This window comes from Desmodus rotundus, chromosome 10 (assembly GCF_022682495.2).
Source record: "Desmodus rotundus isolate HL8 chromosome 10, HLdesRot8A.1, whole genome shotgun sequence".
NCBI classification, from domain to species: domain Eukaryota; kingdom Metazoa; phylum Chordata; class Mammalia; order Chiroptera; family Phyllostomidae; genus Desmodus; species Desmodus rotundus.
In genome coordinates this window covers 97074535-97081599 of record NC_071396.1, presented here as the reverse complement: position 1 = coordinate 97081599, position 7065 = coordinate 97074535, and positions in this window count along the sequence as shown.

The following is a 7065-nucleotide window of genomic DNA, read 5'->3' as shown; positions in this document are numbered from 1 at the left end:
GGTCCGCGCGCGGCCGCTCTAGGACGCTCAGGAGGTCCGCGCTCGGCGGCGCCCACCCGGCCCTTCCGCGCGGCGTGTCTGTACTTGATGCTCAGAGTATCTTGGAAATAAGTCGTAGTCCCTGGTTTGGGGAGCATCCACTGAAGTTGGGATAAGCTGTATCAGGACGCCATCAGCTAACAATATGAGGGAACAAATGAGACGGCAAAAGGGGGGATAAGACTATGCGAAAAGGGGATCGATCACTAGCCATGAGATGAGTTAAGAAAGGTAGGACCTGAGCTGGGTCTTGAAGGATGGTTGAGACTTAATGTTGTAGTAAAGGAAAAATAAGGTGGATTTGGTCACAGTGGGTCTGATTTAGCATAGTATAAACACCGGATGTCACAGAGAACTTGAACTTTATCCTGATACTTCTTAGCTAAGAAGTGCTCTAAAGGACATAGATCATTCCACAGCTAGATCTTGATAACAACTCAGCTTGGGGTTCCCGACAGCAATACCCTCCGTAGATCTGCCCCTTCCAGAGGTTCATCGCTTGTTCCTGCCCATACTAAAGCTTCGAGGTTATTATATCTTTAGAGAATAGTGGATAGAACGTTTGTTCATTTTTACAATTTTTCATTATGGTAAGTTTTGTATGGTAAAAAATTCCAGAAAAGTTGAGAAAATGTTTAATGAACCTTTACATACAACATCACTCACCTTCAACACTTAGTAACACCTGGTTCATCTTTTACCTAGAAGCCAAGGCCCTCCAAAAGCAACAAAACCCTGGATTATTTTAATGCAAATTCCAGATACAATATCATTTTATTTATAAATAATTCTGTAAGTATTTATGGATTCTTTCTTTTTAGAAATTTCATCACTACATAATGATGGTAGGCAGTTCAGTGCATAAATACAAAAGAACTTACTTAAAAATACAACCATAGCATCGTTATCATTAAAAGACAGTATCATCAAATCCAGTCACTGTTCAAATTTTTCTGATCAACTCATGCCTTTAAAAATGTTTTCATTGTTTGGTTTTAGAGAGAGAGTTAAGGAGAGAAAGAGAAACATCAATTTGTGTTTTTTTAAAGATTTTATTTATTTATTTTTAGAGAGACGGTAAAGAAGGGAGAAAGAGGGAGAGAAACATCAATGTGTGGTTGCCTCTTCTGGGCCTGCTACAGGGGACCTGGCCTGCAACCCAGGCATGTGCCCTGAGTGGGAATCGAACCAGCGAGCTTTTGGTTTGCGGGCCGGTACTTAACCCACTGAGCCACACCAGCCAGGGCAGAAATATCAGTTTGTTGTTCCACTTCTTTACACACCCACTGGTTGTCTCTTGTGTGTGCCCTGACTGGGGTATCAGCACAATACAACACTCTAACCAACTGAACTACCCAGCCAGGGTTGATCCACTCATCACTTTAGAAGCCTATTTGTTCAAGTCAGAAAGTTAAAATATAAAATTTTAAAAATTAAAAAGCTCTTTAAAAATTTAATTACAATATTATTGTCTCACCTGAAAGTTAACAGTTCCTTAATATCATCTAATTTGTTATGCCACCTTTATTTATTAATATCATCTAACAACTGCTCAATGTTCAAATTTCCCTAATTATTCCCCCAAAATCTCATATGTAGTTGGTTTGTTTGAATCAGGACCCAGAGGAGGTTTACAAATTGCATTTGGTAGAAGTCTCTTTTTAAGTTTAATGGTTTCTTTTTTCTTGCCATTTATTTGTGGGAGAAATTGGGTCATTTGTCCTGGAAAATTTCCCATATTCTGGACTTGGCTGATTGCACCTCCATGATATCATTTAATATGTTCCTCTATTCTCTGTATTTCTTATCACGTGGAACTTAGATCTAGCAGCCTGTTCTGATTCAGGGTCTTTTTTGTTTGTCTGTTTGTTTGTTTTGGCAAGTTGGCTTCATAGGTGATGCTGAGTACATTTTGATTAAGTATTCTAACTGTTCCTGATTTAGTATTCTAATATTATGGTCTTAGAATGTGTCTGTGCTGGGGGTGTGGAGGAGAGAAGAGGTGAGAAACAGTTCCTTTACTGCTATGATTAAACTCAATTAGGAGAGGAATAGAGTAGAAAGATGAACAAAAGGAAATTAAAAAATGAGGAACACAACTAGTACTCCACTTATGAATTTAAGTCCAACAATATATTCCCAAGGGATCAGGTATTCTGGGGTGTGTGTGTGTGTGTGTGTGTGTGTGTGTGTGTGTGTGTGTTAAGGTTTAATAATACCAAGTTTTCCCCTGGCTGGTGTGGCTCCCTGGATTGAGTGCTGGCCTGCAAATGGAAAGGTCGCTGGTTTGACTCCCACATGCCTGGGTTGCAGGCCAGGTCCCCAGTTCGGGGAGTGCAAGAGGCAATGGATGTATCTCTCACACAGCGATGTTTCTCTCCCTATCTCCCTCCCTTCCCCTCTCCCTGAAAATAAATAAATAACATTTAAAATAATAATAATAATGCTAAGTTTTAAAAGTGCCCTATATACAGCAGCCTTTAAAAGCAAGGTCATGGGTGATGAAGACATAATATACAGGTGATGTATTATGGAACTGTACACCTGAAGCCTACATAATTTTATTATCCAACATCACCCCAATGAATTCACTTAAAAAGAAAAAATAAATTGGTCATGTCTTAAATAGTTAAAAAATGAAAAAAAGTCATAATGCACTTTTATGTATAGGAAAATTTTACTAAGAAAATACACACATCTCATTATATTACAGAAGAGAAAAAATAACATCATTATGAAGTTTACACTGATTTCTGGAACCACCCGTAATACGTGTATCTTATATAATATACTCTATACAAGGCATTCCCTTTAAACTGGTATTCCCATGAGCGTTACCGCAAGACTATTTCCTCTCTTTATCTCAAATACAAAAGGGAGAAAGGCTAGGCAGTGACTTTTGCAATGTGTGGTTTCCCTGATGACAATAATTAATATTTGGGATGTTATCAAAGGGAACCCAGTATCAATTGCAAAAATATGGTTTTAATTTCAGTTAATTTGAAAGGTCATTAGGCAAAATATAATAAATTATTAGGCAGAAATTTTGTCAAATATTTAGCTATAATAGGTCTCAGAAATTCTTTATTCCACACATACACATTACTACTTTCTAGCTGTCTCACCTTTCAATGGAAGAAGTCATATACATACACATGATACAATAGACAGCATTGAAAATATATCTTACAATTCAAATTCACATGGATGGGGGCAGATTCTTAAAACTGATTTGCCCAGAAATGGTAACAGTTTGTGGTTCTGTGAAGATGACCGAGCCAGTTAGTGAGCTGGCTGCTGAGAATCTGTTGCAATTTATCGTATCCAGAAACAAATCCTTTATGTTTATATCCAATACTTAAAGCGCTGAGGGCTAATAAGTCAAATAGGTTTATATTTTAATTATAAGTGGGAACAAAGTAAAAAACCAAATCACCTGGCAAAAGGCATTAAAAAGGACCTAAGACTAATCTTACAAGAATAGGTGAAGATTTTCATCTGAAATGATGATTCCTGAAAAGAGGTACTTGAGACCCAGATAAAATCACCCACCTCAGAGGCACTTCTTCCCCGGAGGGGCTGGGGCTCCGAGCCTGTGCTCTGCCACTCACCAGCCGGGAGCCTGGGCAAGACGTTCCGCCTGTGTGCCTGCAGTCCTTGCTCTCACACAGCGGCGGGGGAGGGGGTGACAGAGGTGGTCGTGAAGATCGATTATGATGATGCATGTAGGGTACTTAGAACAATGTCTGGCACAGAGTAGGTGCTGTCCATAAAATTTACTTGTCGCTATATGCTAACTGTACATACCTAGTGTGATATTTCAATGATTATATAGGAATCAATGATTTGCTAGAATATACACTTAAAATTAAGAAAAGTTTTTCTAGAAAATACTGAAAACTGGAGAATAGATTTTCCCCTAGTGTTAATTTAAAACTTTAGAAAGTATGCTGAATGTAGGAGTAACTTCCCAAACAGCAAAATGGCAAATAAGTTTATATTTTGGAAAAAAACAAGAGTAAATAGTCATACGAAAAGTTTATTGGCAAAAACCTGTTACAGATATTGTACAAAGCACCCAAAAGTCATTTACCTTAATTTGTATTATTTTATTCAACTGAACTGTGAACATTTCTGTATCATACCCTGACTTACTTTTTCCTCATCCAAGAAAGAAAAATAATTATTATTTTAAAGTGTAATCACTAGTTTATCTCAGTAACTCCTGGGAAGGATTAAGGGAATTAGGCAATAAAAGTTATGACTTAATTAGGCCCAGTTGAATTGACTTTTTCTTTGCTTACACAGAAACATCTTATTCTGACTTCAGATGAGGGGGACATTTTCTGCAGTTGAATTACCTTGAATATTTTAAATACTAAGGATGTTACTTTAGCTTGTCTGTAGAGGATTTTTCCTTTTTAACATTTAGATGCCCATCAAAGTACAAATCACAAATCAGTTGAGAGCAGAAATCAGTTGACAGCCAAAGCAGACAATGAATCTATTCCACTTTCTCTGAAGTCACGATGTGCCTGCACCTGGACACATGTGATCTTGTCTGGGAAGGAAATATGACATGCGTTCTGTTTCATTCTTTGGGGACAGTCCCTTTAAACGGAATCCCAGGAGAGAGCTTTGAGATTTGTATTAATGTTCTCAAGTATTATGCATGCTCTACAGAGCCAATTGCATTTTGGTGAATTCAACAGAACACTGGAGTTGTTCAGCTGCATGAAGAAATTATCTCTGCATGGGTTTAGGAAATAGCATGGAGAGCATTTGGATGAAGTACTTTTTCCTAGGCAAGGCTTTTCCTAATCCCCTACCATCCCCTTTGCGCTTCTTAGTTATCTGAGAGCAGTAAATAATGCTCCACACCCCTTAATGATTACTCCGCTTTGGTGTTAATTTGTTAGTTACTCCTTTGCAAAGAAGAATGTAGAATTTTATTTCTCCAGCGGCTGACAATTTAAAGAAAAGACAAAGGATAGTGTTAAGTCATATCATGAGTCAACCAAGAATAAAGAAGCAAATATCCATTTGATAGCTAATCTTTTATAAATGAAAACTGGTTGCTAGGTCTTACTTGATAAGTACATTTAAAATCAATAATTTAGAATTGAACATATTCTAGTTATGCATTTTCAGAAAAATCTGCTTTAAAGTTCTGTATTAATTTTTGTTTTCGTAGACATGTTATAAACTGCACATATCAAAAACAGATGGAACCAATTCTTTGTAAGAACATAATTTCAGTTATCTTTTTTCATACACAGTACATACTCCATGGGCACCGAACTTAAACTGCGCACCACTCAGTACTCTGAAGCAACACCATTCCGTGTGTTCTCTGTACCAGCTGCATGGGCATCACCGGGGAGCTTGTCAAAAATGCAGAATCTCGGGCTCCACCCAGACCCCCTGCATCAGCAGGAGGAATGGGTTAGCTCTCTAGGTGATTCAGATACCTGCTTTAAAGCAGTGTTTGGGAGAGTGGCGGAAGTGTGTGCTGAGAAGACACCTGCTAGGGCTCTGCCCCAGGTGGTCCAGGGGGCCTGGAAGAAGGGGGCAGAGGCCTCCACATTTTAAAGAAGGCTCGTGGTGATTTTGAGGCAAACTTCTGGTTAAAAATCCATTCTTCAGAAAGGCTTTAGCCAAAATCTTTAACACTTTTCCCATTATCGTCAATAATTTACCCTCGTTATTTATCCAACTTGTTTCACACAACAGGTGTTTGTACCAGGTTAGAAAAACAGGTTGTGTCACTTTTCTCTAAGAAATGATTTCTGACAGGCTAATCTGCAAAATTTCTTCTTTATTCAAAAGAATTAAAATGACTCCCCATTCCTGCTTTTCAAAATAATTATCTTCTTGCTACACATTCCCATAGAAATCCAAATGTGTCCGTTTCTTTTCCAATTTGGTGCCGTTATTCCCCCTGCCTCCCACCATGCTAATTCCTGCCTGTAGTCTTAGCTTTAATATTACATTTTCTCCTTTAATTTACATCCAATAATTGTTACTTATTAAAATACTGGTTGGTAAATAAGACAGAATGAGAGTAAGTAGCTTTAAATATACATACATGCAATCTTTCTCTTATTTAAATAAGCTATATGGTATTTGACCTTTTTTTCTTTAGAATATTTATGATTTCCATGAGGACTGTACTAGACATGTTAATAAGCAAACATCTTATAAAATGATTAGGTAAAATTCAGCCTATGTCCCTACCATCAATAGGCATTAAGCAAAAATCAGGTTTGTAATTATTATACTTGTAATGTTAAACTAAAATCAAGATTTCAGAGAATATTTTTGGGAGGGATTGTGTTCTGACAAAGGCAATACGAAACATATAAACCTTTCGTATTTAATTAAAAGAAACAAATTGTGACCTATTTGCTTATTTTATGAAACAGATTTATGTAACAGACTTCTGACTTTACTTACCTATTAAATGAATTAACCAATAGCATTTCCCCACACTCTGAATGGCAATGCCATTTTGAGCATTTTTTTAGAATATTTTATTTATTTATTTTTAGAGAGAGGGGAAGGGAGGGAGAAAGAGAAGAGAAACATCAATGTGCAAGAAATACATCAATCGGTTGCCTCTCACAGGCCCCTACTGGGGACCTGGCCCGCAACTCAGGCATGTGCCCTGACTGGGAATTGAACCAGCAACCTTTCAGTTCACGTAGGCTGGCACTCAATCCACTGAGCCACACCAGCCAGGGACGTTTTGAGCATTCTTAAAAGGCTGAATTATACTCAAAATTATTGTGACTTACTTTCTACCTATAGGTAGAAGAAAAGATGAGACTAAAAACAGAGCCCCACTTTTCCCCTACAGAATATGCTATGTAACATGTCAAGGACTGTGGAGGGGAATGTCAGACAATGTGCATGCTGACATGTGGCTGTGATTAATTTTTTGTAGTTAGCATTTAAAACTTTTATTCCCTCAAAGCAACTAAGTTCGGCATATATAGATAGTACTATTTCTCAAAATGATTTTGG